Source organism: Sapajus apella, unplaced genomic scaffold, assembly GCF_009761245.1.
Source record: "Sapajus apella isolate SASKATOON/1434 unplaced genomic scaffold, GSC_monkey_1.0 scaffold1, whole genome shotgun sequence".
Lineage (NCBI taxonomy): Eukaryota > Metazoa > Chordata > Mammalia > Primates > Cebidae > Sapajus > Sapajus apella.
In genome coordinates, this window is record NW_022436941.1 from 51,570,604 (window position 1) to 51,579,967 (window position 9,364).

A 9,364-nucleotide genomic window follows, 5' to 3' on the forward strand; every position below is an offset into this window, starting at 1 on the left:
ATAAATAAATAAATAAATAAATAAATAAATAAATAAATAAATAAATAAAAGAAATGATGCTTACTTCGAGAAACCTAAGATCAGGTTGGAGTGACTAAATTAACTAATTGTGGGATACCTATTAAGGAGTATATTATTGAAATCCACAGTAAAGATAAACTAGTATTCAATGAAGAATTATTTGGAGAAAGTCACTTTGGGTCAGAAAAACAAAATGATCACTGCTGACCTGAATGCATGAAGTAGCACAGCATGTTTTTGCGAATGAGAAGGCAGAAGAGTTTTATATTCAGTAATGATGACTGATATTTGTGGATAGGTGTGATAAGGCCAGATTATTTATATTCTTGAAACTTGGCCAGCAGAGAGACTTGATGATGGAAATTATGGATAGTTATTTCAGATTTCTTCTTTCATATATTCAACAAATATTTATTAAACAGCTACTGTGTATGAAGTATTGCACCAAGCATGGGAGAACAGTGGTAAACCAAATCCAATTCATGCCCTATCTCATGAAATATTCTAGTGGTGAAGCTAGACTTTAAACAACTGTTACACAATTTATGAATGAATTATGGCTATGATACATTCTATAATGGAGAAGTATTATGAGAGTGTGTAACTAGTCTGGGACAGGGACTGGATTTAAGAAATTTTCCCTTAAGAAATAATATTTGACAGGGTGAACTAGAGGAGGGGTAGATGACTGAGCAAAGGGTAGGGGTTAGGCAGACCTTTAACAGATAAGGAGATGGCACGTGTCAAGGCTCCGAGGCAGGAAGAAGGCATTCATTTTGAGGCACTTTTAGATCAGTGTAATTAGAGTACAGAAATACATGGAAATCAAGGTAGGATGGACTAAGATGAGGTTAGAGAGGTAGACAGACTTTGTGGGGTTTTGGTCTTTGACCTAAGTATAGTGGAAAGTCACTGAATGATTGTAAGCAAGGGAGTGGCATGTTTTGATTTATTTACACTTTAAACAGATCATTCTGTCTGAAGTATGCAGAGCAAGCATGTCCAACCCATGACCCATGGGCTGCACGTGGCCCAGGATGACTTTGAATGCAACCCAACACAAATTCGTAAACTTTCTTAAAACACTATGAGATTTTTTTTGGTGATTTTTAAAAAACTCATCAGCTATCATTAGTGTATTTTATGTGTGGCCCAAGACAATTCTTCCAATGTGGTCCTGGGAAGCCAAAAGATTGGACAACCTTGATGTAGAGTAAGAAAAGTGTGGTTGAGGGAAAAGTAGTTATGAAGCAGAGGTAATTATTAAGAAAAGATTATAGTTTGGACTAGGGTAGTTGTAGTGAATTTTAAAGGTGTTTATCAAGCAAAATATGACCACATAAACAAAATGACGTAAGCAGCATTTAAAGAAGGGTTCACTGTAATCAATATTCAGGTGAGCCACAGTGGACCTAGTAGGGAATTGGGAAACAGCTGGAGACTGTTGAAATAATCTGGGAAGGTGATGAAACCTGCAGTTGGGAACAAAGAAGAGAACACATGTGATAGAGACGTTTTAAAAAGAAGAACATATAGATTTTTTGATCCAAAGCTTTGTCTTAGTGACTGTAGTGGCATTGGTGTCGAGAAGAAGAAGGGTAGGAAGAAAAACAATCAACTCCTTTCAGAAGTGTTGAGTTTGCAGAATCATACAGCTAATCAGAAAGTCCAGATATAGGAGTATGATTCCATTTGGAAGGCATAATAGACATTTGTGATTAGACTAGAATAATAAAATATGTGGATTTTGCCAAAGAAAGTATAAAGAGCAGAGAATAACAAGCCAAAGTATGGACACCGAAACTGGGAGAAGGAAGAAGCAAGTGTCACCCATGGATTAGTTTACTTCTGCAAATGGTCACTCTTTGAAATTCCCTTTTGAGGACACCTGAAATTTTAGCTGTTTAGTGTGTGTTCAGTTATTGAAACAAGTCCTCCCAAAATATCTGTAGTTTGCCACATTTAAGAATATGTTATGTTGAAAGAATGAAAGGGAATAGAGACTAGTTGAAGAGTGTTCACATAATTCTAGAAATAATTGGAATTTAAGTAACACTTCATAAACACTTAAATTAAAAATGATTGTCAACTTATCTATTATATGCTCAAGTTCATAGGAATTCCTTTAAAAAATATATGCTTATTTCTTCATTCAATAAGTCTTTATTGAGAACCTGGTATTATTTTTGGTCCTACTGATTTCGATTATGGAACCTACATTTTAAAGAGGAAAGATAGTCAATAAACAAGTAAATAAAATGAAATATCAGATAGTTATCAGTGTTATGATAAACAAAACATAAAGGGGGACTTACTTTAGAATGGGTGGTCAGGCAAGACTTACTTGAGGAAGTAATGTTTAAAGTAACACCTTAATACATGAAAGCATAATGATTACATTTAAAAAACCTACAAAGAAATTTATATATACTTGTTCCATCAATTTACATGAGATTGATGAACCTATTTGGGTTTAATAGGAGCAAAAAATCTTGACTTGATTTCTCTTGGTTGTCTATTCAGGACTATAAAAGACAGATGGGTAGAGAGCAAAACACTGTGATATGAATGTGATCCTTTACATGCTTCACTTCCATAATTATGCATCCAAGCTCAAAGAGAAAGCTACAGGAAATAATTTCTTTTCTTTTTTAAAAAATTTAAATAGGTTTTGGCCTGGCACGGTGGCTCATGCCTGCACTTTAGGAGGCCGAGGCAGGCAGATCATTTGAGGTCAGGAGTTCGAGACCAGCCTGGCTAATATGGTGAAACTCCATCTATATTAAAATTATAAAAATTAGCCAGGCCTGGTGGCAGGGGCCTGTAATCCCAGCTACTCAGGAGGCTGAGGCACAAGAATCTCTTGAAATTGGGAGGTGGTGGTTGCAGTGAGCCGAGATGGTGCCACCTCACTCTAGCCTGGGCAACAGAGCAAGACTTCATCTCAAAAACAAACAAACAAAACAAAAATTCAATAGGTTTTTGGGGAACAGGTGGTGTTTGGTTGCATGAATAAGTTCTTTAATGGTGATTTCTGAGTTTTGGTGTGCCCATAACCCAAACAGTGTACACTGTACCCTATGTATAGTTTTTTATCCTTTGTCCCCCAAACCTTTCCCCAAGTCCCCCAAGTCCCTTGTATCTTTCTTATGCCCTTGCATTCTCATAGCTTAGCTCCCACTTATGAGTGAGAACACAACATGTTTAGTTTTCCATTCCTGAATTAATTCACTCCAGGAGAATTGGTCTTCAATTCCACCCAGGTTGCTGCGAATGTCATTATACAGGAAATAATTTCTTACCTGCATATTTGGCTTATGTTTTAGTAATTTTTGTAGAGACAGGGTTCTAGTTCTGTTGTCCAGGCTGGCCTCCCAAAATGCTAGGATTACAGGTGCAAACTTTTAGAAAACATTTCCTGAATAGGCACTGACTGACTGTCATGTGGCCATAATCCCAGCTACGTGGGAGGCTGAGGCGGGAGGATCACTTGAGCCCAGGAGTTAGAGTCCAGTCTGGGTAACATAGTGAGACCCTGTCTCTAAAACAAAATTTCCTTTGAAATTTTATTGATTTTTAAGAGCCCCTTAAAAATGTCCATTTTACTACAAATAGCATTAGGCGTGAATGTAGAAATTTATATTTTTGAATTGCTATCACAAGTATTGATTGATGAATAGAGTTATTCATCAGTAATGATTGGAACTGGGGCTAAGAAATTTTAGGTTTACCATTAAGAAGGTAATAAACAAGAAAGGGAGGGCTTGAGATATCAATTTTTGTTCTAATTTCTTATTATGTGCTAACTACAACTCTGTAGAGATTGACAGAATAGTTCCTTTCACATCTTATGATGTTTTAATTTCATTGTATTATAAAATTTTTAACCTATCACGTAAAATTTTCTTTTTCTTAATTGCCTATATCATATAGTTTTGAGAAATATTGGTATTTGAGAGTCACATATCCTTAATGTAGTTTTGGGAACTCACATTAAGTCTTGAAATTATTGTTTAACAGCGACAACAAAACTTTTTTTCAGACAGAGTATCACTGCGTTGCCCAGGTTGGTCTTCAACTCCTGGGCTCAAGAAATCCTCCTGAGTAGCTGAGAGTAGCTGGAATTAAGGCGTGTGCCACTTGTTTAACAATTTTAATTAATCAATTAAAAAATAGTCACACATGGACATGTTTGGGTTTTTTTGAAATTTTATATTTTAGAGACAGGGTCTCACTATGTTGCCCAGACTGGACTCTAACTCCTGGGCTCAAGTGATCCTCCCACCTCAGCCTCCCATGTAGCTGGGATTAAAGGCTAATAGTAGTAATAGTCAGTGCCTGTTCAGGACATATTTTTTTTAATAAGCTTTCACCTGTAATCTCAGCACTTTGGGAGGCCAGACTGGACAGCAAAGCCAGACCCCGTCTCTATAAATACCACCAAAATATTACCTGGATGCTTTGGCAAGCACCTGTAGTCTGTTACTTGGAAGACTAAGCTGGGAGGATTGCTTGAGCCTGGAATTCCAGGTCACAATGAGCTGTAGTCACCATTACAGCAAACTGACACAAGAACAGAAAATCAAACACCGCATGTTCTCACTCATAGGTGGATGTTGAACAATGAGAACACATGGACACAGGGAGGGGAGCATCACACACTGGGATCTGTTGGGGGGAAATAGGGTAGAGAGAGTGGGGGGTGGGGCGTTGGGGAGAGAGAGCATGGGGAGAAATGCCAGATATAGGTGATGGATAGGAAGGCAGCACATCATGCTGCCATGTGTGTACCTATGCAACAATCTTGCATGTTCTTCACATGTACCCCCAAACCTAAAATGCAATAAGAAAAATGCTAAAATGGAAAAAAAAATCCAATCTGGTTGACAAAGTGAGAGGCTGTCTCGAAGAAAACAAATAAACAAACAAACAAATCCAAAAAACAACAACAGAGTTTCACAAAGCCTGAATGATAAAAAGTAAACTTCTTGCTCTCCTGTGTTACTCTCTCCAGAGATAACCAGCAGTTTCTTGAAGGTTGGAAACTGTTTTAAAATTAAAATTAAAATTAGTTTGCTTTTGTGAAAGTTTTCCAAATTACAGTTATATTGGGCTTGGGAGCATTTTCTACTCTTTTACAATTTTCTGAAAATACAATGTTAAAGGTATGCAAAAATTGGATTAAACATAAATCATTAAGTATTTTGGAACTTTTGAGATTATGTTTGGCCAAAAACTAAGCACAGTAAATTAATATTGTTTATTGTTTGTGAAATTTATACTTGGGGGACTTACAGGAAAGTAATGGACATTTTTCCTCCAAAAGGTATTTATTTTTGCCTCAAATGATTTAATGAACTTTGTTGTGAAGACAAAGAGTTCACAATTATGCTTTACTTTACAAACTCTCTCACAACCTCATGTACTTGACCAACTTTCAAATATATGGTTCCCCACTCAACAAATTAGCCAGTCTCTAAAAACCATCAGCAATAACCTTCTTGTCAATTTCCAAATATTTGTGAATCAGTTAAAACTTCAGGCCAGAATGTTCTCATGGAATTAGAACATGCTGCCTAATCCCTAACTACTGTCCAATGAGCTCCTGCAACTACAACAAGAATAGCAACAATAGTAGCCTAATGATCAGTCAGTTACTCTGTTAAGAGAAAGATTAGTAATTGCTGCCTATTCTGAAATCATGTCATCCTTGCTGTTTATCCTCATCAGAATTTACGTTAAATCACGCATTCTGTGAAGCTGTCAAGTTCTCTCTAGTTCCAAAGCTAGCCCTTCAGTTTTATCATCCATCTTGGAGCAACTGTGGCTGCTAAAGGAAAATTTTACAGCAGCTTAACCCTGAAGTGTCTCCTGGTAACATGGAGATGGAACATTATGCAGTTAGGTAAGTGAGTCTTGGGTTTCCTCAATGGCATATAATGAAGAAAACTCTTAACATCAAATATTTTGTTAACCAGTACCAAACTGGGAAATGAATCAGGGGTGTGACTGAGCAAACATTTTTATCATCCATTAAAATTACTCTGACTGTTCCAGAACTGAGAAGAAAATGAGAGGTAAGAAGAAAAGAAATTATTGAAACTAAATGAAACCACTGTGCTGGAAGCTTTGCAGACATTATCTCATTTAATCCTCATGAAAACTCTGTTGTTTATGTTAGCCTCATGTTTCAGAGGCAGAAACTAGGCTTGGAGAAATTACTTAAATAAAACAAGTAAAGAAAAGAAGGGACAAAAGGAGAAATGCTTAGATATCACAGAATCAGGATCAGGATCAGCTTATATTTAAACAAACAAAAACTCCAACTAAAGAACAATTGTCCAATTAAAGACAATTATGATTTGTCTATCTCAATAATTAAGATGGGGGAAAAAAAACACCCTAATGTCTCCAAAATGAATTGAACATTTCATTTTGCATTCACTTGCTATGGGATGTGTAGGCACAATTTATAAATATGCATACTTGCTGCTTCAAATTTTACCCATTTAAAAATTATATCTACATTTGTGATGCTTTCAATATTTCAATTTCTTGACGAAAATACCAATTTTTATGTGTGAAATTTTACCTTTAATTTTATGGAAAGAAAATTTGCATTGAAATTCTGTTCACTATATGTGATATTGTTAACTATCTAAACATATTAACCCTAATGTTATATATGTGACAACTTTGCTTTACCTTAAGTCTAAATGTGTGGGAAGAGGTGTCTTTGATGAAAAGAAAATTAAAATAACATAACTCAAATTTAGCACTCAAGCATTGCTTCAATTAAATATATGCTAACTTTTTTTAAGCCTCTGAATTTAAGAACAAAAATGAATTAATGGTTCTGTGTGCTCTGCAGAGGAATTGAGCAGGCTGTGTTGCTGTAGTTTCACATTGCCCAATTGCATGGATAGCAAATTGATACTGGGCGAAGTTGTGAAGGGAGGGACATTTGTATCTTGTATTTTAGTATTAGACATTTTTGTTCTGAGCCTTTTACATTCACAGTTGTTTTCTCTTTTTACACCCTTTTTCCTTTTAGAAGATACCTAATTTTTTCTTGTCCTCTCCGATTTGGCCGTATTTATCCCTGCTCTAGGGATAGGATTGAAAGATACCAATCCCCAAAGTGAAAATTATAGTTTAATGTCTGTCTTAGTCCATTCCTGCTGCTATAATAAAATCCCTTAGTCTGTGTAATGTATAAACAATAGAAATTTGTTTCTCACACTTCTGGAGGCTGGGAAGTCCAAGATCACAGTGCCAACTGATTTGGTTCCTGGTGAGGGCTTGTCTTATCTATGGCCTCTTCTTGAGGGTGTCCTCACATAGCAAAAAATGCAGAAGAGGAAAAGGGATGGAAAGACAGGCATCTCTCCGAAGCCTCTTTTATAAGCACATTAATCCTATTCCTGAAGGAGGAGCCCTCCTAATTTAATCACTTCCCAAAAGGCTCCAGGTTTTAATACTAGTGCATGGGGAACTAAGTTTCAACATATAAATTTTTCAGGGACATATGCATTCAAACCATAGCTATGTCATATTTCTTATAATATACTGTAGGTTGAAGGAATGAAAATTGTGTTAACATTCACTCACTGTTTTGTGTGTTTTATAAACATTAACTCATTTAACCCCTCATGATAATCTATGAGGTAGGTTTTTAATTGTGGAAGTTCAGGTAATCAAGAAGGGGAAAGCTTGGGAAGCAATTGATCCTTTTATCTTTGAAATCATATCATAAAACAAAATTCTATCTGTATGGCCAGGCCATTTGTTATTTCCATGATAGCAATCCCGAGCCATGGCCAATCAGGCATAAAATAATCTTGGGGTCAGCGTGATGTGGGGCACTGATGATAGGACTTAAGGTAAGATTCTATTAGAACCTCAGGACAGGGGTTTTTATTGACTTATACTACAAGTAGATAGGTTCACATCTAAGTTTAAAGGAGTTTTATGGAGATATGCCAATTCTTGAATTTTTACTGTAATTATAGTTGAAATGTTATATTTTGTTATAAGTAATGCCATAAACATTTTATATCTAATATTTTGAAATGTTAATATTAAAAGTTAATTTTTTAACTTTTGGAATATCACAGTGATTTTAACTTTAAAATGAGTTATCCATGAATAATAATTGCTTTCAGTTTTTAGAAGCATACTTCTTAGAGAAGCCTTTCTTTGTAAAAGTAAGATTCAGTTCTATTCAGTCTTTGTTACAGTGCTATACGGTGAATTTTTCTAGGATATCATACATTGCTTTTATTTTATTTAACTCTGTTTAATGTGTGACAATGTTTAAATGTGAAAAACATAGTCTTTTTAACTACTGAGTAATACTCTGTCAGGATTCTCTAAAAATCCCCTATAAATATGTAAATGAAATAAAGAGGATTACCTATTTTAGTTAAATTTCTGTCTTACTTTTTAGAGTACATGGAAGAAACACGAAGAAAAAATATGTAAACAGTAAAAACAACAAAGAAAAAAGTACTAATGAGATTGATTTTAAGTATAAAATTTTAACAGCAAAAATTGTTTAATATTTTTCAAATAGTACATGAAAAATTGACTGATAGGAAATATGCCACTCTGAAGCTGATTATTATACAGTAGCTCAACTTATCATTTGATTTCTTAACTGACAATTTCTTAAAGAAATCTTTGAGAAAATAGTATAATTTTTTTGATTAAGGTCAATACAGATATCTGTAGCAGTAGTTCTCAACCTTAGTTGAGAAACTTTTAGAAACTACCGATATTGGAACTCAACCCTTGAAGTTTCTAATTTAGATGGGGCCTCATCATTTAAAAAAAAATAATAATTCCCAATATTAATTTAATATGCAGCCAGGGAATTAACCACTGGATTACACAATTTTTATACAATTATTTATACCACATAATTCTGTTTTCTGAATGGATTCTTTGCCCTTAAATGTAGAAATTTTAATATTTTGTAATGCCTCAGTTACGCTACTGTAGTCAATATCAATTTGATTTAACATACTTGAAATGTTTAATGAAATATACTAAACCTTTTACAACATAAGTTGATATAATAAAATAGTTAATTTACAAATTAGAGATTATCCATTGTTTTCTACTTTGTGGTGGTTGAAGTAAGTAGAGCAAAAAAATTTGTATAACTTGAGATATTATTACTTAAATGGCTGAATCATATTCTATGAAACATTTTGTTGATACTGTGACATTCATGACTCTCAGGGTACTGGACCTATCCAATATCTAAGTTCCAGAACAAAACCTGCAGGTTTGTAAGACTTAAGCTTTCTTTTATGAACATTGTTTAAATTTAGAAAAG